The sequence below is a fragment of the Protopterus annectens genome, chromosome 3.part1 (genome assembly GCF_019279795.1).
Source record: "Protopterus annectens isolate FY-2018-M chromosome 3.part1, PAN1.0, whole genome shotgun sequence".
Taxonomy (NCBI): domain Eukaryota; kingdom Metazoa; phylum Chordata; order Ceratodontiformes; family Protopteridae; genus Protopterus; species Protopterus annectens.
In genome coordinates, this window is record NC_056732.1 from 521429297 (window position 1) to 521456896 (window position 27600).

Below are 27600 nucleotides of genomic sequence, written 5' to 3' on the forward strand. Positions count from 1 at the left end.
CTCATTCACCTCCAGTGTTACCCCCCCCCCCCCCATCAAAGCTGGATCATCCTATGGTGTAAGGGGTCACGTCTGCCCCAATTAATAATCCCTCTACAAAACAAAGCATAATACAAGAAAAGGAAGTCAAAGAAATGTGAGGCATACACACCTACAAAGACACACCATGACTCATTCCTACAAAAAGAGAACATAAATCAAGAAAAAAAAAATAAAAAAGATAAGCGTTTTGCAAGAGATTGTAAAAGATAACCTGTGATAATAAGCTGCTAACATCACTACTTTGAAGCACATCATTACAATCAGGGCAAAGTAAGCAGTGCAAAAAAGGCAATATCGCTTAAGTTGGACCAGATACCAGAAGTGTTTTACTGCAAGACGCAGCCGCACTTAATGTCTGCTACAGACATATTTCTGTAATGATCAACTACAGTAGCCATTTCTTGGTGTGAGAAGTTGACTTCACTCAAATGACTTAACCTGATGTAGTAAAAAATACAGAAATCCACTAAAAGGCCACTCCAGAGGATACAAATCACTTCATCCAACTCGTTTCCACTCCAGTGTATTCCTTAGAATTCTATCTACGTCTAAAATATGTAGACTTCTCACTCTCTTAGAAAACTGCATCAGGGTAAAAAATAAAGGCCGGAAATCAGACAAAATGAAAGCATGCAGAGTACATACTGCCCCTATTTTACACAGAGTACAGTTATGAGGATAGTCACAATAAAGTACAGCTATATGAAGTGCTCCCTGCAAAATGCAGCTAATTAACAACTTGCAATAGCAGCAGATGACTGAACTGGAGATCACAATTTTTCATCTAGGATAAGTGGGGAAAAACCTGCTTAATGAAAGCACTTTCAAATATCCCATTGATACTGGGTGATATGGCTGTGCTTCCTCATGGTCTTCATGACTGTAATCTTAGTTAGTACCTAAAAACCTAGCTATCTGAACAATGGGATTAGCGATACATAAGTATTCATCAACTAAGGGAATTCACGAAAAGTGAAACTTCATCCATTCGATGGGACTTCCTCAGCTTTGGGTATCCCCTTTACAGACTAGTCATCTTTCAGATCCTTTTAGCTTGAGTGTAAATGATCATTCCAAATGGGGGGCGGGGTTGCTAGAAAATCAATACAAGACGTTTGCTTAAGCCCACAGCTCTCAACAGAAAGCCAGGAAAAAAAGTGGTTCCTAGAAAAGTAGAACAAAAATGCATGATAGAGTGGCATGAAGAACAGGAAAAACAGACAGAAGTTTTTGAAGCAGCCCAACACAATGACTAGTTATGTAAATTGTTCCAAAAAGTAATGGGGTATAACTAAAGACAGGAATGTTACATCCATGAATCAAGCAATAGGAAGCTAAGCAGAAAGAGGTTGACTACACAGCAAAAGGAAAGAAAAAAAAAATAATGACCTTGAAGGTGAGAGACCTGCACTGAGAGCTGAGCTGCAGGAAAATCGGTGAACAGATAAAGATGGTTACGCAAGCGATAACGCCTGACAGGATAAGTGTTAATGTGTAATTAACGTCAATGCAGTGTCGGGCCTCTACACCTCTGGAAGGGTATTAATTACACATTAACACACAACCCGGAGGGCATTACTGTGCTTATAGAATGGGCTCTCTGTAATTAACACACACACACACACATAGGTTCATAGGTTCATAGGTTCATACTAGGCTATCTGCCCGAGGGCATTTATAAGCCTAGCCCATTGTTTTGTGGCTTACGCCACCCCTTTAGTATGGGGAACTATACCCATTATTTTGCTGTGCCTCTGTCGAGCAGTGACACTGAGGTAATTCCTGGGGTATATCTGCGATCTCCCATCCATTGGTCAAGATTTCTCTTGAACAAGGCCAGCGAGGTGCTCTGCCTCACATGTACCGGGATTTTGTTCCACAGCATAGGGAGTCTTTGGGTGATGAATCTATCCCTCCAGCACGTCCTATTAATAGCCGTGTCGAGGTTTAAGTCTCCGCCCTTGTGGCTCTGATGGATCTAGATTTTTGAGGTGAAGCATATTCATCAAATCTGGGTTTGACATGGCCTTGTATGTTAGGCAAAGGTCACCTCTGAGCAAGCGGTGCGACTGAATAGAGCTGGAGTTCTTTCAGTCGGGCAGCATAGGACAGATTTTTGAGACCCTTTATCCTTTTGGTGAGGAACTTTTGTGGCCTCTCCAGCTGCTGCAAGTGTCGGGTCAGATACATTCGAATGGGGCATTGTACTCAATCATTGGTCTGATGAGTGATGAGTAAAGGGAGACTATGACCTCCCTTGATCTAGATGAGAATCCCTTCATGATAAGGTGGGCAATGTAGAAGGACTTCCTAACTACTTTAGCTACATGGGTGTCGAATGACAGACTACTATCAACCTGGGTCCCCAGGTCCCTGATAACTTCTTCTGTGCTCAGTGGATTGCCACCTATTTGGTAGCTAGGGGTAACCTTGTTTTTCCCGAAGGGTATGACTATGCATTTTTTGACATTTAACTTTAGGCCGTGGCTCTGGCACCAGTTATCCGTTACTGTGAGACCCTTCTGAAGGATATCTGTGTCAGATGTGTTTTCTACTATGGCGCCCAGTTTGCAGTCATCTGCAAACTTTGTCAGCCATAACCCTCCTGTGTTTGCTTGTACTGAAAAGTAGATGCCAAACAAGAGTGGGCCCAGGACTGAGCCCTGTGGGACACCACTTGTGACAGGCTTTGAGTCTGACATGGCGCCAGCAACTCTGACCCTGTGGGTTCTGTCACTCAGCCAGTTTGCAACCCATCTTGTGATGTATGGGTTAACATTTAAGCTGATGAGTTTTTCAATGATACCCGAGTGGGGTATTGTATCGAAGGCCTTAGCCAGATCGAGGTAGGCTGTATGGACTGCCTTTCCCTCATCAATGGCTTTGGTGACTGTTTCAAAAGTCAACCAAGTTTAAAAGGCATGATCTGCCTTTGACAAAGCCAAACTGGGTTGGATCCAAAGTCTGCAAATTCCCTATGTCTTTATTTATGAGGTCCATTATGATCCTCTCCATGGCTTTGCAGATAAGGCTTGTCAAGCTAATGGGCCGGTAATTTCCAGGGTCTGTGGAGGCACCGCCTTTGTGAAGTGGGACCACAGTTGCAGTGCGCCACTCCTGGGTGCGTATCCAGAGGTAAGACTTTGATTAAACAGCTGCCCTAGCTGTGGGTTTAATTCCTCATTGAGTTCGTGGAGCACACAGCCGGGACACCATCGGGTCCCATGGATGCTGTTTTTTGCTTTGGAGAGAGCAGTTCTCACTTGGGCGCTGGATATGTTTGGGGGCTGCACTCATTTGGTATAGATATCTCTCCTTTTGGGGGGGAGAAGTTTGCACTGAACCTGTCAGCCAGTATGTTGGCAATGTCTGTAGGATCAGTAATCTTCACATCATTTTGAACTAGTTCTGAGCATATCTGGGAGTTTCCTCCTAGGTTTCTAACATAGCTAAAGAAGGCCTTATGATTGTCTTTTGAGTCTTTAGCTATTTTTCTCTCGAAATTTGCTTTGGATGATTTTATGAGAGCTCTTAGTTTTTACTTATAGTGATCAAGGGTGTCTTACCTTTTAAGGATTTTGCTCTATCTTGTAGTAGCTTCCTCCTTTTGTTGTAGAGTTTGTTTATGGCTGGGGTCCACCAGACTGGACGCTTGCCTTTGGTACAAAGAGTCTTTGTTTTGCTTGGGATTGCCTTATCCATGCAGTCCTGCAGGTGCTGGTAGAAGGCGTTTGTAAGTGATTCAGCGGCTTGAGTATTGTTTTCCACCGCCTCGGGGCCTGAAAGGAGACCACACTAGTCTTTAGAAGTGTGAAGTCGGCTTTTGAGAAGTTCTTTACTGTGGTCTTTTTATTTCAGGTGGGGGTGGGATGAGGACCTCCAGCGAGATTAGTTTGTGATCTGATCTCACCAGTGAGGGTATACTTCGGTGTTGAACATTGTGCTCCCATGTTCGTGATGATGAGATCAAGTATGTTATCTCCTCTTGTGGGGATGGTGACTAGTTGTTCCATGGCATTTGAGTTTATGAATTCCAGGAACTTTTGGGCTAGGGTGTTTGGGCTTGAGTAGTGTTCCCAGTCTATATTAGGGTAATTGAAGTCACCTAGTATGATGGTGTTTGGTGATACATTTATCCCCTCTAGTGTTTTCAGGAAGACCATGTGAGTTTCCTGAGTTTGTGAGGGTGGCCTGTAACATGCTACAATTTGCAGAGCAGTCTTGCCTATGGTTAATTGCACCTGGATGGTCTCCGATGCATCGTGCGTTGCCACCAGTCTTGAGGTGTGGGTGTCCTTGATGAATATGGATACCCCCCCTCCTTTCTTGGTATTGTCCGGATTTTGGGGCCGGAACGCATGATATGAGGTAAAACCTGATAGCGCTGGGGTGCTCTCAGGAGCCTTGAACCAGGTTTCTGTCACAGCACAGACATCGATGTTCTCCATACTGAGAAGGGCCTCGAGTCGTGCATTTTGAGATTTAGACTTCTGGCATTGAGCAGCATTACCCTTAGTTTTTTCCTTTTTGTGTTCTAGGGTGGTAGGTTTAGAATTTGAGCCTTGCCTAAAAAGGCACTATGGGGTGGCAAGAGCCTTTGCCAATATCCGAATCCCAGGGGTGACAGGTGCAAGCCGTCCCTTGCGAGCAGCGTGGCTTGTCCAGCATGTCATCCCAGGCAGACAGATACTGGATCCCCTTTGAATGACACCAGTGTTTAAGCCAATTGTTAAAGCTGATCATCTTATCTCTGTATTGTGGCATCATTCTTGGTGAAGGTAGGATACTGCTCAAGGTCAGGGTCATACCTGCCTGGGCTACATAATCAGAGAGCTCCTCAATGTCTCTTTTCATGTAGTCCAAGGAGGTGCGTCTCAGGTCGCTTACACCAGCGTGGACAATGACTGAGTCATATTTGTACCTGCTGTTGAGAGACCTGAGTGCTTGCGTTATGTGGCGGATTCTAGCGCCCGACAGGCAGCTTACTGTGACCTTCTCCTTACTCAGTCTGGTGAGCGGGACATCAGTGTGTCTGACTATGGAGTCACCAATGACTAGTGTGTCTGGCATTGTGTTTGGCCTTAAGGGCTGTGACTGTTTGACACTCTGACTGTGAGGTCTATGTGTTGCGGGTGTTGTGTTCTGAGGTGGTGGTTGTTTGGGTGTCTGCTTTGGTGGCCTCTGCTGTTTTGGTAGATTTTTGATCAGAGCCTCCGAGTATGTCTTTGTGTGTTTATGTTTATGATTTGAGGTTGTAATGGTACTATGTGAGACTGGGTCTATAGTGTGTGTGGTAACCTTCTCCTCCTGACTGGTCTTGCCAGTCCTATGTTGAGAGAGCTCAGCCTCCAGTTTGGCCGTATAGTTGCATCTCTCGCATGTATTTGTGTTTTGTGGGAGGAGGAAAGGGTTGTCTGTGTACATGAGGCAATTGAAACATTGCCTCAATATTCCCAGGTTCACCAGCTGAGCAGGAGAGGACACTAGCAACTGATCCCTCGACATGCTAGAAGGGTAGACGAAAAACTTTAAAAAGATTCCGGGACGTGGGTGACCGAGAAATGGGGTTGCCTTTTGGGGTACTATCTATGACAAGAGTGCCGTATCAAGGTAATAAGTACTGTAGGAGCAAGTGCTAGGTTTAATAGATAGAGAATAGTCTACTTGGAGTCAAGTAGAGTTGATCTTTTAGTTATAGGATACGCTGATTTGATCAGTAGTATAGTTCGAGGAAGGTAGTTTTAAGGAAAATTTGAAGAGTGGACTTTAGGTAGCCGAATAGTTTAAACCTGCTTAACCGGCACTGCCCTAGTGTGCAACAGTGGCAGCTCCGCTAAATCGCTCTAAATCTCGCTAACGCTTAGCTGCTTTTATACCAGGGGCTGGAAAAGCTAGAAACTGGCCCAAAACGACCAATAAACTACTAGTTACTGGCTGAAACCTCACAAAACTGGACAAAGGCAGCTCAATGCTTCCCACTCCCACTGGTAAGCAAGGTAGCTTCCCTTCCCCAAATAAGGCAAGGAAACAGTACACAGGAACTACAACCAAAGCCCAGGAATCAGCAACTCTGAAACTGGACTAAACTAGTAAAGCAGGAAAAACAAGAGATATTTTTTTCTTTTTTTCTTTTTTTCACAAAACAGGCAGAAACAGGTACAGCAAACACTTATAAATGCTATGAATCAGCTACTACAGCTTACACAGAAGAATTTGCTACAAATACAGTCAAATAGTAACAAACAAGGATTCCAAGTGCAATATTAAGTTAAATGCAGTAAAACAGCTTCAATGTAACAGAAAGGCAGGCGAAATACAGTTGCTAGGTATTCAGATGTGGAAAGCAACAAAAATACACTTAGTATCAAGAAAAGTCGCTTATTCAGCTCTCTGCAGCCTGGATTACTCTGCTGGCCCACGTGGAGTCTGTGCTGAGTAGGTACAAGCTGAAAGTTTTATACCAGAGGGCTGGAAAAAGCTAGAAACTGGCCCAAAACGACCAATAAACTACTAGATACTGGCTGAAACCTCACAAAACTGGACAAAGGCAGCTCAATGCTTCCCACTCCCACTGGTAAGCAAGGTAGCTTCCCTTCCCCCAAATAAGGCAAGGAAACAGTACACAGGAACTACAACCAAAGCCCAGGAATCAGCAACTCTGAAACTGGACTAAACTAGTAAAGCAGGAAAGCAAGGTAGCTTCCCTTCCCCAAATAAGGCAAGGAAACAGTACACAGGAACTACAACCAAAGCCCAGGAATCAGCAACTCTGAAACTGGACTAAACTAGTAAAGCAGGAAAAACAAGAGATATTTTTTCTTTTTTTCTTTTTTTCACAAAACAGGCAGAAACAGGTACAGCAAACACTTATAAATGCTATGAATCAGCTACTACAGCTTACACAGAAGAATTTGCTACAAATACAGTCAAATAGTAACAAACAAGGATTCCAAGTGCAATATTAAGTTAAATGCAGTAAAAACAGCTTCAATGTAACAGAAAGACAGGCAAAATACTGTCGCTAGGTATTCAGATATGGAAAGCAACAAAAAATATACTTAGTATCAAGAAAAGTCGCTTATTCAGCTCTCTGCAGCCTGGATTACTCTGCTGGCCCACGTGGAGTCTGTGCTGAGTAGGTACAAGCTGAAAGTTTTATACCAGGGGCTGGAAAAGCTAGAAACTGGCCCAAAACGACCAATAAACTACTAGATACTGGCTGAAACCTCACAAAACTGGACAAAGGCAGCTCAATGCTTCCCACTCCCACTGGTAAGCAAGGTAGCTTCCTTCCCCAAATAAGGCAAGGAAACAGTACACAGGAACTACAACCAAAGCCCAGGAATCAGCAACTCTGAAACTGGACTAAACTAGTAAAGCAGGAAAAACAAGAGATATTTTTTTTTTTTCTTTTTTTCACAAAACAGGCAGAAACAGGTACAGCAAACACTTATAAATGCTATGAATCAGCTACTACAGCTTACACAGAAGAATTTGCTACAAATACAGTCAAATAGTAACAAACAAGGATTCCAAGTGCAATATTAAGTTAAATGCAGTAAAACAGCTTCAATGTAACAGAAAGGCAGGCGAAATACAGTTGCTAGGTATTCAGATGTGGAAAGCAACAAAAATATACTTAGTATCAAGAAAAGTCGCTTATTCAGCTCTCTGCAGCCTGGATTACTCTGCTGGCCCACGTGGAGTCTGTGCTGAGTAGGTACAAGCTGAAAGTTTTATACCAGGGGCTGGAAAAGCTAGAAACTGGCCCAAAACGACCAATAAACTACTAGATACTGGCTGAAACCTCACAAAACTGGACAAAGGCAGCTCAATGCTTCCCACTCCCACTGGTAAGCAAGGTAGCTTCCTTCCCCAAATAAGGCAAGGAAACAGTACACAGGAACTACAACCAAAGCCCAGGAATCAGCAACTCTGAAACTGGACTAAACTAGTAAAGCAGGAAAGCAAGGTAGCTTCCCTTCCCCAAATAAGGCAAGGAAACAGTACACAGGAACTACAACCAAAGCCCAGGAATCAGCAACTCTGAAACTGGACTAAACTAGTAAAGCAGGAAAAACAAGAGATATTTTTTTCTTTTTTTCTTTTTTTTCACAAAACAGGCAGAAACAGGTACAGCAAACACTTATAAATGCTATGAATCAGCTACTACAGCTTACACAGAAGAATTTGCTACAAATACAGTCAAATAGTAACAAACAAGGATTCCAAGTGCAATATTAAGTTAAATGCAGTAAAAACAGCTTCAATGTAACAGAAAGGCAGGCGAAATACAGTTGCTAGGTATTCAGATGTGGAAAGCAACAAAAAATATACTTAGTATCAAGAAAAGTCGCTTATTCAGCTCTCTGCAGCCTGGATTACTCTGCTGGCCCACGTGTAAAATAGTTCCTCCTTCTAATGTTTCAAACTTGCTGTAGTACATGTTAAATGGTGCTGGAGGAAGCATTTTACATCCAAAATATAGCATTTAAAAAATAACCAGGTATTGACTTTATTTTTTGGTCCCTTACTCCTAAACCGTTTAATTGGTAGTCATCGGAGATTGAAATTACTAAATAATGACAAACATTTGAGCTTTAGACTACTTCCTTCAGAAAATTCATGCCAACATAATCAATTACTTAAGCAATTTTATAAGACCAATAATTAAAATCTGTTTCTATTTTAGAGCCTTTGTTCCCCCTTTATTTTAGGCTTTATCCAGATTTCTTCAGCTGAAAGGTGCAGAGGTACGCAAACCTCATTGCTGCTGCCAGTAGTCATCTCATTCACTCTCTCACACATATACTGCTGCTTCAGAAAAATGCATGTTAACAAAACTCTGCTATTCTAGCGACCATCTAAGTTTATAAGAGCAATATTTAAAATCCGACCCTATTTTTAGCCCTTTGTTCTTTCATTATCTGTGGCTCTGTCCAGATTTCTTGTGCCGAGAGGTATGGTCTAGAGGTACACAAAGCTCTTATATGATACTGCCAGGGATGGCTTGATCGCGCTCATTCTTCAATTCCTTACACACACACACACCATTTCTCCTGCTTTCATGCACGCATTCACACACACACACACACACACACACACACACACACACACACACACACACACACACACACACTCTCTCTCTCTCTCTCTCCTGCTTTCATGCACGCATTCACTCACACACGCAGACTAACAAACATACACACAAACTTTTTTCTGATCCATTTATTTTTGATCCTATCTCTCTCTTACTTTCATGCACACATACACTCACAGACATGCATGCTTTATTTTATACTCACTAAACAGCAGATGTGCTGTTTAGTGAGTGTAAAATAATAGCCCAACCGATTGCTGACCCTTCCGTTTTCTTATTCCGAGGTGCACGCCAGCTTGACATGCTGCTGTGAAGCGGCAGACTCATTTTTTAGCGGACATTACTTATACATTAATACGCTGCTAGAGAACGCTCGTTCTCCAGCCAGGATACTGATGTACAGTAAGCCCATTCTGTAAATGGCAATAAAGTACGCTGAACAATATGGAAACAAGATCCAGAAGGTGTTGAGAATCATATTTATAAGTGTTAGTGAAATATCTTTGAATTTATTACTGCTGAATACCTGAGTTGTTTGGCTTCTGCTACATACCTACAATGAACTGCATTACTAGCCGAGTTAAGTACTAACTTGTAATGTTAAAGATTGTACTGCATTACATTTTTCTGTCTATTTAATTGTTTCATTGAACAGTGTCTGTGTCTCTCTGTAGTTATTTATTTTTCTATTTGTTTCATAGAAAAAGTACAGTTTTGTACCTACCATAAATGTAGATGTTCGAGTGCTAATACAGCTGCAGTCATAACAGATGGGTTCTCCTGCAGTCAGGCGGGTCCTCGGTCGGCCGAATTCCAAAGTCTAGGTCCGGCGTCAGTTGTCGTTGCTTCTTCCCTGACGTCAGTGCGACAGGGGTATAAAAGAACCAGCCGACGCCATTTTCTTCAGTTTTTCTTGCCCCAGATGTCAGGTGCCCCCAGAAGGAAGGCAATACATAAATTTGTGTGATAAAGCAATGCAATATAATTCAAATATAGTAGTGCAAGCAAATACATCCAGAATGAATACCCCAATCAGGTAGCATGAGTATAGTCCTGTCCCAAGAGGGGAAGGAGGGAGGGAAACCTGGACTGCAGCTGTATTAGCACTCGAACATCTACATTTATGGTAGGTGCAAAACTGTACTATGTTCATCGTGCATACAGCTGCAGTCATAACAGATGGGTAGAATCCCAAAGCTAAGAAAGGGGAGGTAGGCACTAGGTGGAACTAGGAGGAGCCAGAATGCCCTGCAAGACTGCAATGGCAAAGCCCGCTCAAGATTTGGAGTATAATGGAAGGTGGTAGTGCTTGGAGAAGGTATGCACAGAGCTCCAAGTGGCTGCTTCCAAAATATCTTTGGTAGGAACTCCTCTGAGAAAAGCTGCAGAGGTAGCCGTGGCCCTTGTGGAGTGAGATCTGATGCCTGTAGGTACAGTTTTGCCATGAAAAGAATAGCAAAAGTGTATGCAGTGGGCTATCCATTTAGAGATAGTCTGTTTGAAATTGGCTTTCCTTGCACACCTATAGCATAGGACACAAAGAGCTGATCTGATTTCCTGAAAGGCTTTGTTCTGTCCAAATAGTAACGCAGTTGTCTGTGGATGTCCAAGGAATGCAGTAATCTCTCCCCTTTGTTTTGAGGATTAGGAAAAAAGGTAGGTAAGTGTATAGCCTGATTCAAAGCCACCCTGGATACCACTTTTGGCATAAAGGACGGGTTGGTTCATAAGGAAACTCTGTCCTGATGGAAGATGATGAAAGGCTGTACAGCCTTGAGAGCTTGTAGTTCCGATACCCTACGAGCTGAGGTAATAGCCAGAAGGAAAGCTGTTTTCCAGGACAAATATTGCAAATCTGATGAGGCATGCAAATCTGATGAGGCAGCTGGCTCAAAAGGAGGCAAAGTCAGTTTTTCTAGAATGAAATTGAGATCCCAAGCAGGTATTGGTTGTTTCCTTGGGGGTTTTAGATTCTTAGCCCCTCTGAGGAACTGTCCTAAGAGGGGGTGAGAGAATAAGGGTGGATCAGAGTTGTATTCTGCAGAAATGGCTGAGGCATGGATTTTGATGGAGGAGAAGGAAAGTCCACTGCTTAGCAGCTCAGCTAGATACTGTAATATTTGAGGTAAATTCAATTTTCCAGGATCCTGGCCCTTTATCTCATTCCAGACACAAAACCACTTCCATTTTGCGGAGTAAGCTTTTCTGGTAGACGGCCTTCTGGCCTCCAAAATGACATCCTGCACCTCCTTGGAGAGTAGGGTCTGTTGTGATGCTAAGGAATCTTCCATGCAGCTAGATTGAGTGTTTTCAGCTGACTGTGAAGAGTTTTGAAGCTGTGCTGAGTCAGAAGAAAAGGCATTAGAGGTAGGGTCCATGGTGGGGAATGCGTCAGGCTCCTCAGGAGTGGGTACCAGTGTTGTCTTGGCCAGTCTGGAGCAATGAGAATCATCTTCGGTCTGTCTGCTCTGGTTTTTAATAGTACTTTGGGCAGCAGAGGAAGAGGTGGGAAGGCATAAACTGTCATTGATGTCCAACTGAAAGAGAGAGCGTCCACTCTCCAGGCCTTTGGGTGAAAAATCCTTGAGCAGAATTTTGTCAATTGGTGATTTTCGTGGGAAGCAAAGAGATCTATGTCTGGCCTTCCCCATGCTTGAATTATCTCTGTAAAAACTTGAGGATGCAACTTCCATTCGTGTGGATCTGTCATATTTCTGCTTAGGTTGTCTGCCAGCGTGTTTTCCTTGCCTGGCAAGTACTGTGCTTGTAGTTCGATTTGTAAGTCCATGACCATGTTCCAAAGTGACATGGCCAGTCTGCATAGGGGGTAAGAATGGGTTCCTCCCTGTTTGTTTATGTACCACATTACTGTGGTGTTGTCCGTCCTTATCAATAGTTGACCTGGTTGCAGGAGGTCTTTGAAAGCTATAATAGCATTTATTACTGCTAGCATTTCCTTTTGATTGATGTGTAGGTGCTTTTCTTTTTGGGACCATTTGCCCTGAATGCACCGATCTGTCATGTGCGCCCCCCAGGCGTAGTCCGAGGCGTCTGTTGTGATGACTTGCTTTGCTTGAGGCTTGCTGAATGGGAGACCTGTGTTTGCTTGGCATGCTTGAGCCCACCACAGAAATTCCTTTTGAAGACATAGAATTAGTGGTATTATTGTTTCCAGGCTGTGGCTGTGTTGAGACCATAGGTTTTTCAGGTACCATTGAAGTTTCCTCATATGCAGCTTTGCACATGGGATTAGTAAGATGCAAGATGCCATGAATCCCAGAGCCTGCAGGATTTTCCTTGCAGTCAGCCTGGTGCAATTTGCTAGTGTTCTGAAGTATTGAGTTAGTTGCCCCTGCTTCTCTGGCGTGAGGTGGGCCATCTGGGTGTTTGTGTCCAAGTTGGCACCCAGGAAAATTATTTTCCGAGAGGGTATTAACCTTGATTTCTTTTTGTTGACTGTGTATCCCAGAGAATTCAACAACATTATTACATAAGCCAGATGTTCCAGTAAAATGTGCTTGCTGTCCGCTTGGATCAGGCAGTCATCCAAATAGGGGTATATTTGTATCCCTTGAAGTCTGCAGTAGGCAATTACTGATGCCAGGCATTTCGTGAATACTCTGGGCGCAGTAGATAAGCCAAAGGGCAATGCAGAGAATTGATAATGGGTTGAACCTGCAAGAAATCTGAAGTATCTTCTGCAATTTTGTCTGATTGGGACATGCAGGTATGCCTCCTTGAGGTCCAATGTTACCAGCCAAGACTCCTTGCCCAGCATGGGAAGAAGCTGCTGTAGAGTGAGAGCATCTTGAATTTTGGTACGAGTAGAAATGTGTTTAGGATGGATAAGTCCAAAATAGGTCTCCAATCTTTTCCCTTCCTTGGTACCAGGAATAGTCTGGAATAAAACCCTTGACCTTGTTCGTGCGTAGGTACCTCTTGAATAGCTTTCATGTCTATGAGATCTGAAATTAGTCTTTGTGCCTCTGCCCTTTGATTGTGTGGCAGGTTTGGCATGCCTCTAATTTTTGTAAGGGTGTGAAAATGGAATCTGCAGCCTCTCTTTATAATGTCCAGGATCCATTTGTCTTTTGTGACAATATGCCAATTTTTTGAAAATAATGCCAGTTTTCTGCCTAATGGTGCTGCCATTTGAGTCTTGCTTGGCATGCAAAGGGGAAAGTCATTGGGCTTGCTTTCTGAATGGTTGCGAGTTATCCTCACCCCCTCTTTGTGTAGGAGTTTGCCATTGTCTGCCTCTAAACGATCCTTGGGATTGCCCTCTGCCCCTCGGGCGCCTGTATCTACCTCTTTGGGGTCTGTCCGTGGCTGGAAAAGACCAATTTTTGGAAGGCCAATTTCTACTGAAACGTGGGGGTTGTACCTGTAGAAAGTCTTTCACTGTTTGCATTGATTTAGCCTTTTCCTCCATTTTCCTTAATACCTCCTCAGCATTAGCACCAAATAATACATCCTTTTGTAGAGGGGCATCTAGTAATTTGGCTTTGACATGATCTGGTAAGGTTTGTTCCTTGAGCCAGGCATGCCTACGTATGACTGATCCTGTAACAGCAGCTCTACATGAGGCCTCTAGAGCGTCAAAACCGCATTGTAAGGTATGTTTACCCACTTGTTCTGCACTATGCATCAAATCCTGCAACTCCTTCAAGTCTGGTTGTTCAGGTTGTGACATTTTACCTTTCAATTGTGATAACAAAAACTGTTGGTACTTTAGCATATGGAACTGACAGTTTAATGCCCTCATGGTTAAGGTGGCCGAGGTATATACCTTTTTTCCCCATCTTTCTAAGGATCTGGAATCTCTTTCGGAAGGCAATGGATTATTAGCAGTGGAGGCCTTAATTCCCTTGGAGCCCTGTGAAATAGTTTCTGGGTCAGCAGCATGGCTTTTGTATAGAAATTGGTGTGAGTCAGGAACCCTGTAGTACCTGTCAGGCTTGACTGGAACTGGAGGTAGAGGATCCGGGTTAAGGCAGGCCTCCGAGTACACATCATCTAGTATGTCCAAGACCGGAGGTATAGCTAGAGGCCTGTGCTGAGGTAGCAAGAGAAATTCCCTAAGCCTTTTCTTGGAATCTGAATAATCTTGGCCTTCCCGGTGGAAGTGTTCCCTTAAGGTATGCAAAGTTTCCCCAAATGAGTAATCCTCTGGGGGGGGGGGGGGGGGGATAGAGGGGATGGACTCCTCAGCATCAGAATCTTCAAAAGGGGAGTAAGAATGTTCCTGTTCATCAGAATGCTCTGAAATAATGGAACCCTGATCAGAGGAGGGGGATTCTTCCTCCACTCTGGGCCTTTTGTCCAGGGGGGGGTTGTGAACCCCTGATAAGAGTAATCAAATCCTCAGCCATTTTAAGCATCTGTTTTTTAGGCATGGGGCCTGGAGATGGGCCTTGTGTAGCTGGTCTCTTAGAACGCATGGCTGCTTTAGACTTAGTGTAAGCCTTGATGGAAAAAGAAGAGGAAGGTCTGAAAACACCTTGAGAGGAGGTAGACCTGTCCACATTTTGAGATTCACCGCCAAGAGTGGCATCGGTATCTGTAGTCGGGGTGTGGGCCAAGGAGCCTGCGACCTCGGGCACAGGAGACACCGCCAAAGTAGAGTCGTCAGTAGTCAGGGGATGCGTAGGTGCCTCGCTGGGAACCGGACCACGTGTAGTCGGCTTTGGCGTGGTGTCGGTAGAGGCCACGGACCTCATGTGTCGGTCCTTGTTTTTGTGTTTTTTAGACAAAACTGGAGTCGGAGTATCCGATGACATAATATAGTTAAATGTTTGGCCAAAGTAATGCTGGGCGAACTCCGCCCGACGCTTAATGGTGCGTTTATTGAAAGTAGCACAAAAGCGACAGACCGAGACGTCGTGGTCTGGGCCTAAACAAGGAATACAGAGGGAATGGAAATCCTTATGCGGTATTTGCTTCCCACATGAAATACAATTATTAACTTTGTCTGACATCGGTCTGAGGCAAGAAAAGTTTCCCCAATGGGGTACTTAGCTTTCAAGAAGACTTCGGTTACAAAATTTTCGTAATTTCAGGAGCTGGCCGACCGGCACTTTTAAACTGCTTTTGCTTCGGGCACCGCGCGGCAAGAAAGACTGGAAAAAATGGCATCGGCTGGTTCTTTTATACCCCTGTCGCACTAACGTCAGGGAAGAAGCGACGACAACCGACGCCGGACCTAGACTTTGGAATTCGGCCGACCGAGGACCCGCCTGACGGCAGGAGAACCCATCTGTTATGACTGCAGCTGTATGCACGATGAACATCTGTGGTCTCTCTCTCTCTCTCTGCAGTTAGTTTACCGCCCGCCCTCCTTGTTCTTGTTTTGGTATTAATCCTGTTGGCTCTGAAATTGCCCGCCCATCCTGCAAATTTGTGTTTGAACACTCCTCCTGCGTCTATCTCATTTGCTCACTCAACCAAGTACAGTGAGATCATATTTTTGACTTCAGACACTCCTATCAATCCCATCTCTTCAGCTCTATCCCAGCTCTATTCCAGTCTAGTGTCACTAGTTCACTCTACCTAATACAAAGAGAACATTTGTGAAGGGCAAGCCACTTGGGTCCTTTACTTTGAATTACCTTCTGTTTCTCCTTTCTCCCTTTCCAAAAAAAAAATGTCTAAGCTTGTTTCCTGCCTTTCCTGTAACTAGTCGAGTCCAAATACAGATTTGCTGTATCCAGGACTGTTTGTAAGCTTCTGAACCCCCAAAGCCTTTCTGTGTTGGAGGGAAGCCTTCTAGCTCATCAGTGGGAGTGGTAAGCACTAGGTAGCCTATCTACCACAAGAGTGGTTTCTGGCCCAGATATTGTAGTTTATTGGCCATTTGGGCAGTTTTTCCATCTCTTTTAACTTTCTGGTTTAAAAGCCTGTGTTTGCGCTCGTTTCCCACCTTTCCTGTAATAGTCTAGTCCAGATACATCTTTGCTGTATCCAGGACTGTTTGTAAGCTTCTGAGCCCCCCAAGCTTTTCTGTGTTGGAGGGAAGCCTTCTAGTTTATCAGGGGGAGTGGTAAGCACTAGGTGGCCTATCTAAAACAAGAGTGGTTTCTGGCCCATAAATTGCAGTTTATTGGCTGTTTGGCAGTTTTTCCATCTCTTTCAACCTTCTAGTTTAAAAGCCCGCGTTTGCGCTTGTTTCCCACCTTTCCTGTAACTACTCTAGTTCAGATACAGACTTGCTGTATCCAGAGCTGCTTGGAAGCTTCTGAGCCCCCCAAGCCTTTCTGTGTTGGAGGGAAGCCTTCTAGCTTATCAGTGGTAGTGGTAAGCACTAGGTAGCCTATCTACCACAAGATCCAGGTACAGATTCTTAGTTTTAGCACTTGAATTTGCTTATTCGTGCTCAGCACTTGTTCAGAACTTGTAGTTAGCACTAAATAAGCTACAAATTACTACAGCACACAACCTTCCTCTTTACCTAGAGGAAAACAGTTTTTGTACTTACTTTACTCACTTGCTTACAGAAAAACAGCTCTTATACTCACTTTCCTCACTTGTCTAGAGGAAAAAAGAAGTTATGTTCTTATCATAATGTTCCATGTGGGTTGTTCACCTTGCCTTTCTTCTTACACGTTGGTATGGAGCCGATCCATCGGCTCCGAGACGGCCGCTTTCCAAGCTCAAGATCTCGGAGTAGCTCGAGGCACAGTCCCTATCCCATGATGCTCTCTGACTAAACTCAGATCTAGTTTGCTAAACCCAGCAAGAAAAATTATGACTAAACATACTAATATGCCAAACATATACACATGTATACATATACAAAAACAAGGCAGAGCTGCAAAATGACAAATTTCACGAAAAAGCAAAGCAGCCACACCAGTCCAACAGTTTGAAGCCAAAGGAGCTCACAATTAGGCAAAGTATTCCGCAATTCAGTTTATGTATACATATATTTACAATTTGCCAAGAAATACTCTGGCTGGAGTAAAGAAAACTAGTTAGACCAACCAGACCACCAGTCATACCCGTTTCTTCAAGAACCTGGAGGGGGAAGGTGGGAGGGAGTGTAAGAACAAAGGAGAGATGAACAACTCACATGGAACGTTATGGTAAGAACTTAACTTCTTTATGTGAAGTTGTTCAATCTTGCCGTTTGTTCTTACACGTGGGTAGCGTCCCAAGCACCCCAATCCTGGGTGGCTCACAGGAGTACATTCCTGAGAACAGTGGAACCAAAGGAAGCCCTGTCCCTGGAGACCTTATCCATTTTGTAATGAGTGATAGACGTATGAGGTTTGGACCAAGTAGCAGCTGCACAAATAGTATCCAAAGGCAAACGGGCTGCATGAGCCAGAGATGTAGACACAGCCCTGGTGGAATGCGCTTTCACACTATGCTCTAAAGGTTGGTTGGTTGATGAATGTATATATATTTTATGCAATCAGATAACCACTTAAGACAATGTAACTTTAGACACAGGCAGCTCCTTTTTATTGTCCGCATGAGAAACAAAGAGTTGTTCTGATTTCCTAAACTCCTTTGTTCTGTCCAAATAAAACCTCAGTTGTCTGTGATCAAGTTTATGTAACATATATTCTAATTTATTCGAATGGTGTCTGAAAAAGGTGGGCAAGCTCAATAGACGGTTTCAAACTGACTTCGGAGCAGACCTTAGGAAGAAAGGTGGGATTTGTCCTGAGAGACACACTGTCGGGATGAAAAACCAGGTACGGAGGCTTGATAGAAAGAGCTTGTAGTTCCGAAACTCTACGAGCTGAGGTAATAGCCATCAAGAATATTGTTTTCCAAGAAATGAACTTCAAGGGACAAGAAGATGTGGGTTCAAAGGGGGGAAGCATAAGCTGAGATAGTATTAAATTTAAATTCCAGGGGGCAACTGGTTGTCTGGCAGGTGGCCTAAAGTGACGAGTCCCTTTCAGAAAGGCTTTACATAATCTGTGCGAAATAAGATTAGACCCTTCAAATCCCAGGTGAAAACTGGATATTGCAGCCAATTGAACTCTTACAGTGGCTGCTGCTGCACCTTCGTGAAAAAGCATAGTCAGAAACTCCAGAACACTATCAATAGGAGCGATATAGGGATCAATATCATGTTGAGAGGCCCAATAAACAAAATGTTTCCATTTGCTGTTATACAGTTTTCTGGTGGAGAATTTATGAGAGGAGACCAGAATATGTTGCACCGCGGAAGACAAATTATATAAACTGGCTAGGTTGAGAAGTGGAGCAGCCAAGCTGTCAGTTTGAGGGACTGAAGAGAGGGGTGAAGAACTCCTGACGAGTGGGTCAGAAGGTCTGGCACTGGGTCCAGAAACCAAGGTTCTTCCAGTTGATATTGACAAAGGAAGGGGAACTACATCTGCAGAGGCCAAAAAGGGCCTATCAGAATAACAGTCCTTCCAGAGCTTTTTGCTTTCTGTAAAAATCTGGGGATCAGCGGGGTTGGAGGAAAGGCATAAAGGAGACCTGTGGGCCAATCGTGTATGAGTGAATCCCTTGGCCTGTCCCCCGGAGGAGGATTCAGGGCAAAGTAGCTTCTGCATTTGGCATTCAGCAGGGATGCGAAAAGGTCACAGCAAGGCTGGCCTCATCTGTGGAAAATCATTTCTGACACTACTTCTTTGATGGACCACTCGTGGGGCAACAGAATTGCTCTGCTCAGTTTGTCCACTATCACGGATTTCCCCGGGATGTGCGTTGCTATCAGAAGGCGCACAGTGAATACAGCCCACTGCCAAATTCTCAAGGCTTCTCAGCATAAGGGATAATTAGAAGTTATGTGCTCATCATAACGTTCCATCTGAGTAGGTATCTTCATTTGTCTGCAACCTTTGGGATACGGATCCGATCTCGGATCCGAGCCGGCAACTTTTACCACAGCATAGATCCGAGCTCCTAGCTCCTCCCTTTACCCATAATCCCCTGCCAACCCTAACTGACCTCAGATCAAGTTTGCCCGATATAAGCAATGTTATAGTGCCCCGGAAGGGGCTAATCCAATACAGATCCTATAGGTCAGGGGGAAGGAGGGGGGGATGGTTGCAGACAAATTAAGATACCTACTCAGATGGAACGTTATGGTGAGTACATAACTTCTAAATCTGAAGTAGAAACTTCATTTGTCAGCAACGTTTGGGACAGAGTCCCCAGCTACCTGAATCCTGGGTGGCCTTTATGGAAGAACATTCCGGAGCACTGCAGAGCCAAAGGACACCCTACCTCTGGAGACAACATCCAGTTTGTAATGGCTGATAAAGGTATGAGATGAGGCCCAAGTGGCTGCGGAACAATCATCATCTAAGGGGACCCTAGATTTAAAAGCCACCGAAGCAGCGACGGCCCTAGTAGAATGAGCTCGGACTCCCTGAGGTGCAGGCCTTCCCGAACTCTGATACGCTAAGAGGATACAATTAGCTGTCCACCGTGATAGTGTAACTTTAGAAATTGACTTGCCTAAACTTGTTTTGGCAAAGGAGACAAACAACTGGTCAGATTGCCTATGACCAGCAGTTCGATGAGTATAAAAACGTAATTCTCTGTGCACATCCAAGGAATGCAGTTTATATTCTCCTTTGTTCTGGTAATGGGGAAAGAACACGGGAAGATTAATAGACTGATTAATATTAGCTTCCGAAGACACCTTAGGCAGAAAGGACGGATTGATCCTGAGGTAAACTCTATCTGGATGGAAGGATAAATACGGCGGCTTAACACATAGAGCCTGAAGTTCAGAGACCCTTTTAGCTGAAGTAATGGCCACTAAGAAGGCCGTTTTCCAAGAGAGATATTTAAGATCAACCATGGCCGCCGGCTCGAAAGGGGGGCTAGTCAAGGTTTGGAGAACCAAAGACAAATCCCATGGGGGTACTAACTCCCTGACTGGAGGTCTGAGAAGGAAGGTACCCTTGAGGAAAGCTTTACAAAGCTTGGAAGTCATCAGAGGGCCTGATTCATGCCCTACATGATAATGCGAAATCGCTGCCAGTTGTACCTTGACTGTAGAGCTGCTAGCCCCTTGATGAAAAAGGGTAGTTAAGAACTCCAAAACCGACGTGAGAGGCGCCGTGAAAGGATCCAAGTGATGGTGCTCCACCCAGATGGAGAAACGTTTCCACTTGCTTTGGTAGACTCTCCTGGTGGAAGGTTTATGCGCTGCTACTAGGATGGCTTTGACTGGTGAGGAGATTCCGGGAGTCCTAATCAGGAGTGGAACTGGAGCAACCAAGCCGTCAGCTTGAGGTTGACCAGGTTGGGGGCCGGGAGACCAGAGGGTGGGTAATGAGATCCAGGAGTAGATCCAGAATCCATGGTGGATGAATTAGGTGAGACCACAGGTACGGGAACTATGTTTGACAAGGCCAAAATGGGGCAATGAGGATCATTTTGCTCCCCAGCCGACTGGCTTTCTGTAGGAGTTTCAGCATAATGGGCAAAGGAGGATAAGCGTAAAGGAGACCGGGAGGCCAAGCATGTACTAGAGAGTCTCTCGGGGACTCCCCATGAGGGGGGATTAGAGTGAAGTAACTGTTGCATTTGGTATTTGAAGGAGAGGCAAAAAGATCGCAACAGGGTTGCCCCCATAGGGCAAATATTTGTTTCGCTACTAGAGGATGGAGAGACCATTCGTACGGAGTCAGAATCAAACGACTGAGCCTGTCTGCTAGGATGTTGGACCGTCCCGAAATATGTGTTGCAATAAGAAAGCGGTTGGTGGAAATCACCCATTCCCACACTCTCATGGCCTCGCGACAAAGGGGATAAGACCTGGCTCCCCCCTGTTTGTTGATGTACCAGACAACTGACATGTTGTCCATTTGTACTGCAATTGTTCCAATCGGTAGAAGGCTGTGAAGTGCCTGCAACGTCAAAAGCACCGCCCTCATCTCTAGGACACTGATATGCAAAGAGGTCTCTGTGTCGTTCCATGTGCCTTGGACCGTTCTGCCTGAATAGTGCCCCCCCCCCACCCCAGGCGAGAGGCGTCTGTGGTCACTGTGGCGACGGGGGAAGGCAGTGAAAATGGTCGTCCCGTGTGGAGACTCGGGGACCGGAGCCACCACATGAGCAACCCTCTGCAAGCCCTGCTTAGGGGACTAGGATGGGACAGGGGGTTGCGAGACAGGGACCATTGTACTTGGAGGGTCCACTGCAGGACCCTCATATTTAGGCGGGCTAGGGGTAGTAGAGGAATAGCTGCCGCCATGGACCCTCGAGCCCTCAGGATCAATTCCGCAGGTGGAGCAGGAAGAATGAGAAATGGCCTTGACATGCAACCTCAGGTTCTGAAGCCGATCGGGAGTTAAGAAGGCAAGCATTATCCTGAAATCCAATCTCACCCCTATAAAATCTATTACTTGTGAGGGGACTAGAGAGGATTTGGTCATGTTGATAGTTAACCCTAGACGTGGAGCAAGGTCGAGGAAGTAATCCCTGCCTGAACAGAGCAGATGCCTTGTTGGGGCGATGAGGAGCCAGTCGTCCAGGTACGGAAAGACCTGAATTCCCTGAAGCCTCAGGTGGGCCGCTATGACCGCCAAGACTTTGGTGAACACCCTGGGGGCTGAGGTGAGACCGAAGGGAAGGGCCCTGAACTGAAAGTGACTGGCTCCCAGCCGGAAGCGGAGGAACCTCCTGGAGCGTCTGTCCACTAGGATGTGGTAGTACGCATCCTTGAGGTCTATCGAGCACATCCAATCGTTCTCCCATAATAGGGGGAGAATAGATTGTAAGGTGACCATTCGGAACTTTTCTTTGGGTACTGCCAAGTTCAGGACAGAGAGAGAGATCGAGAATGGGTCTCAAGTCCCCCGTCTTTTTTGGCACCAGAAAGAACCTGGAGTAAAACCCCGATCCGAACTGATCTGGGAGGATGGGTTGGATGGCTCTTTTTTGCAAAAGCTGCTGAATTTCTGTAGCAGCTGCCTCCCTCTGATTGAATGGTACGTTGGGGAGGCTTTTGATTTTGGGGGTTACAATAAGGGGAATTTGGTAACCTCTGGATATGATGCGAAGCACCCAGCGATCAGTTATGGACTCCCACATTGCTAGGTGCTTCGAAAGATGCCCCCCGACTGCCTCCAGAGTGGAGCAGCCGGGCAACCCCTCATGGGTTCTGCGTGGGCCTCTCAGAGAATGGTTCCCTGGACCCAAAGTTTCTGGGACCCCCTCTGCCTCTTGGGCGGCATCCTCCCTGTCCTCCTCTGCCACGAGAGGACTGGTTGTCCGGAGCAGACTGGGACTGATGCGATTTTTGGAACCACATCTTCTTCTGACCCTTTTGGTTCTTAGAAAAGGACCTCTGGGGAGCAGAGAAGCGGACTCCGACGGCAGACGTCTTCCCGTCTTTCTCGCTCTGGACTAAAGTGTCGCGAACGGTTTTGCCAAAAAGTGCAGAACCATCAAAGGGTGCATTCCCAAATGACGCCTTAAAGGGTTCCGAGAAGTCACAGTGTCGGAGCCAGGCCTGACGCCTGATTACCAGGCCGGCTCCGCCAGCTCTAGCGGCTCCTTCAGTGGCGTGTGACAAGAGCCGCATAGAGGTGTTAGAAACTGAACGTAGAGTAGACATTCGGGAGGAGTACAGATGCTTGTCCCCTTCCGACATGGACTCTGGGGGGGATGCAATGTATTCTTTTATTAGATCCCGCTGCATCCGGATGACGTGTGCCATATAGTTCAGCGCTCTCATGGAGAAGGTTGCTAAACTAAAGACCCGCTTCCCCAGGCGGTCCATCGCTCGAGAGTCCTTACTCGGCGGATGGACCGCAGAGCTCTCCTGAGCCAGCTCTCTCTTGGTGGCCGCCGCCACCAACATGGCATCCACGGGGGGACCTCTGCTCCAGTGGGTTCTTTCAGCAGGGGGACTCAGGATCCTATCCGGGCGCTTGGGGACTGGCTCTACAGTGTCCGGCTCCTTCCAAGCCCTGGTGGAAATAAGGTCCACCAGGGGGTCGAGGGGAGGGGACACCCAAGAGGTAGATGGCCCTGCTTCGAACGCCTCTAGGAATACGGACTCATCGGAGGAAGCCTTGGGGGCACACCACCCCTCCCCTAATCCTGAGCATCTCCATGATGTCTCCAAAGGAGACATCCTCGGGGGGTGACCTTGGGGAGCCTTCCCCTTCATCCAAGTCCGTATCTTCGGTAAGGGACTCAGGGGAGTCCATGTGTCTCCTCTTACACTTGGCTTTGTGAGGGACCTCTTCGGGGGGGCTGTCCGAAGACTCACCAGCAATATCACGTTCCGCAGGAACACCCAGAGACGCTGAAGCAGGCTGTCCCGAAGGCCGGGTGATGGGAGCCCGGACCAGCTGAGAGGGAGTGCAGGGAGGAGCCGAAGCCAGGACAGGGGGTCCGGATGCACTCAACAGTGCCCTCTCCACCACAGCGAAAGCCGAGGGGGAGCTACTCTCAATAGGCTCCGAGGGTCGGCTCCCACTCGGATCCGAAGCAGGGACCGGATCCGGGGCTGAGACCCTGGGATCCGAAGGACCCATGTGCTCCGACCGGGACGGAGCCGAAGTCACACACAGTCCCTTGGATCCGAAGCTCCGCCCACGGCTCCGAGAGGTCGGATCTGACAAACTCGAGGGACCAGTCGGAGCCGAAGTAACTAGTACTGTTGGCTCCGACACCCCCCCGGATCCGACGCGGCTCTGCTCCGAATGCTCCGAACCCGGGAAGCGGGACGGAGAAGTAGCAATTGGGGCAAAAAATGGGGTCGAGCTCCCCCCTGGAGGGGGGGGGAGGCAAGAGCACTCCCATCTGCAGCTGGGCCTGGATGAACCTCCTCATCATCCGGTCCATGTCTGCATCTGACATACTAAATGTGGACCTCGACGAGGCCACCGAGGCAGACCTAGAGTGACGCCTTGATGACCTCGACGGGGACTGGGTTGCCTCCTCCCCAGGTCTCGGTGAAAAACAAGGGGACTGGAGCCGAGGAGGAGGCGATCCAGAAACCCTGGATGGAGAAGCCTGCTTGGCAGGCGGGGCCGAGGAAGAGTCCTCGGCCCGCCGCTTATGGTGCTTCTCCTTCCTTTTGTTTTTTCCGGTCTCCCTCTCCTCCGGAACCAAAACGGGAGGTTGAGTCCCGACCGGAGGAAGGGAGGCAGGGGTGGCTACCACCAAGGGCTGGGTAGCGGCCACTGAAGAACCGGAGGCCGGAGCCGAGTCCAGGGGCAAAAGGCCCGCCAGAATCAGCTTCGACCTCCAGTCCTTAAGTGCCCTGGGGTTGAACGCTGCACAAATCGTGCATCCCGAAGAGAGGTGTTCAACACCAAGGCACCTAACGCACCGGGTGTGGCCATCTGCCGGTGAAAGCTTATAGCCACACTCGGTGCATTTTGAAAATATGGCTTTAGGGGCCTCCGACATGTTAAACGGAAAAAACATACTCACTAGGCCCCTACACACACCACAAATACATACTATGAACCAGCGAGGGTAGAGAGGAAAAATTTTACAAAAAAAAGATATCTAAGAGGGAACCTAAACAAACTTTCACAATCACACAAGAAAAGTACAAAAAATTTAAAGTTTTTTTTCAGAAATACTCTGAATTGCCAGAAGCTCGAAATCCAGCTTGTAGGCTTGAAGCGCGGCAAACTAGATCTGAGGTCAGTTAGGGTTGGCAGGGGATTATGGGTAAAGGGAGGAGCTAGGAGCTCGGATCTATGCTGTGGTAAAAGTTGCCGGCTCGGATCCGAGATCGGATCCGTATCCCAAAGGTTGCTGACAAATGAAGTTCCTACTTCAGATGACTTGGTTCCCCCCCGTTTGTTGATGTTCCAGACCACCGACATGTTGTCCATCTGGATCGCAATCGTGTTCCGAGGCAGAGAGTCGAGGAAGTGCTGCAACGCTAAAAGCACCGCTCTCAATGCCAGGACATTGATGTGCAAATGAGATTCCATCTGTGACCAGGTACCTTGGGCAATTCTTCCCTGAACCCCCCCCCCCCTATCAGGGAAGTGCCCATGGTCACCGTGATTACGGGAGGGGAAAGTACAAATGGTCGACCTATCGTCACCTGGTGACTGTTCAGCCACCAGAGAAGGTCCTTCTTGCAAGCGTCTGTCAGTAGGATCTTGAAAGACATTGGGAGCTGTTGATAAGACCACTGGGAGAAAAGCAACCACTGGAGTATCCGCATGTGCATCCATCCCAGAGGAACCGCTATGAGGGTAGCTGCCATGGTGTCTAAAAGTTTTAAAACCTGAAAGGCAGGTACTCTCTTTTCTTTTAGCAAGCGGGACACCTGATTTTGTAGAGAGATAACTCTTTCCTGAGGTAATCTGAACAATGTGGTGGTGGTGTCTAGATCTGCTCCAATAAAGGAGATATGCTGGGATGGTAATAAGGCAGATTTTTCTAAATTTATGATTATTCCTAACTGAGAACAGAGATTGACTGTATGATCCCTGGAAAGAATGAGTTGATGTCTGGTGGTGGCAGACAGGAGCCAGTCGTCCAAATACAGAAACACTAGGAATCCTAGATGCCTCAGGTGAGCTGTAACCACTGCCATGCATTTAGTGAACACTTTGGGGGCTGAGGTGAGACCAAAGGGCAGTGCTCGAAATTGATAGTGACTGGCCCTCAGCTGAAAACGCACATGATCTCTGGAAGGTATGGCCATTTTGATGTGGTAGTATGCATCCTTGAGATCTAAAGAGCACATCCAATCAATCGTTCCCAGGAACGGGAGTATCGACTGAAGCGTGACCATCTGGAACGTTTCCTTCTTTACAAAAGCGTTTAGCTTGCTGAGGTCTAAAATGGGCCTCCAGTCCCCCATTTTCTTTGGAACTAAAAACAATCTGGAGTAAGTTCCGCATCCTATCTGGTCCGCCGGGACTGGCTGGATAACACTTTTTTTCTAGCAGCTTTTGGATTTCTATAGCTACTGATTCCGCAGACTGGGTGGAATATCTGGGATTCTTGTTCTGACTTGCAGGGACTCTGAAAAGGGGATGATGTAACCTCTGGTAACTATGCTTTGTACCCAAGAATCTGATTTAATTTCTAGCCAGGCGTCTGGTTACAAAGCCAAGCGACCCCCGACTGCCTCCAGAGTAGGACAGTCAGGCCTCCTCTCAGGAGCGCTGATAAGGCTTGCCAGAAAACTGCTCCCTGTCACCCTGGTTTTGCGGACCCCTTCTGCCACCAAAGTGGCATCTTCCATTATTGCCCCCTCATCTGCCCCTGAAGGGGGGTTCACTACATGTGTTCCGGAAAGCTCCTTGGGACTTCCAGAACCACATTTTTCCACCTTGCTGCCCTTTGGGGTATGGTCTGGTAGGGGTGGAAAAATGGACTCCTATGGCAGATAGAGTCTTTCTTTCCTGCTCACACTTAGTGAGAGTGTCCTTGACTTGGGGCCCAAACAAAGTAGAGCCATCAAATGGGGTGTTGACAAAGGAAGACTTGAAGGCTTCCGCAAAGGAGCATAGGCGCATCCAGGACTGTCTCCGCAGAGCTATCGCTGAACCTGCTGCTCAACTCGACCCATCGGCTGCATAGGAAATGAGCCACATGGATAAGTTGACAATGGAATTAAGGGTACAAAGCTGATAATCACCTTCTCAGAAACAGCTTCATCTGTGTTACCATTTAGAGTATCTCCAAGTTCCTGGAGAAGATCTCGTTGAAGACGGGTAAAATGGGTTAGGTAGTTAAGCAATCTCATGGCAAACGTCGCAGAACTAAAAATGCATTTCCCACATCTGTCCATAGTCCTAGAATCTCTATTAGGAGGATGGACAGTAGCAGAGGTCTCTGACATCTCTATCTTGGTGGCCGGCACCACCACCATGGCATCAACAGGAACTCCTTTAGTGAGGTACAATTTGTCTTGAGGGAAAGTGATGAACTTATTGGGCCTCCAAGGGACTGGTTTCATGGAATCAGGGAACTCCCACGCCCTTCGAGCAACCAGATCCATGAGTTCGTCGAAGGACGGAGTAACCCAGGAGGGGGAAGGTTGAGACCCAAAGGCCTTCAGGAGCACCGACTCATCAGTAGGGGTAATGGACTGCCAGTCACCCCTCTGTTTCAGTATTTCCAGGATGTCTGCAAAGGAGACATCCTCCGAGGGGGACCGTGGGGACCCTTCTGATTCCTCTAAGTCGGTGTCTGATGTCAAGGATTCCTAAGGGGAATCCAAATGCCTCCTCTTGCAAAGTCTCTTTCTGGGGACCTCATCAGTGAGAGCATCTGGTTAGGTCTCAGTAGAGCAGGGTTCACCCAAAGGGGTTACTGGAGGCTCTGGGTCTTGACGCCTAGTAGGAACGAGTGATGTAGAGGCAGAAAGTACAGTTTTGTACCTACCATAAATGTAGATGTTCAAGTGCTAATACAGCTGCAGTAATCACAGATGGGTTTTCAGCAGTCAGGCGGTCCCTCGGTCGGCCGAATTCCAAAGTCTTGGTCCGGCGACGGTTGTCGTCGCTTACTCTTCTGAC

The 27600-nt window shown here is 46.5% G+C and overlaps 1 protein-coding gene across 1 annotated transcript in view; it reads right to left on the reverse strand.

Annotated features, from left to right (window-relative positions):
* The window catches only part of WDR48 (WD repeat domain 48), a 1921140-nt gene that overhangs the window by 725257 nt on the left and 1168283 nt on the right, over positions 1–27600 (reverse strand). The gene's annotated exons all lie outside the window — the stretch shown is intronic.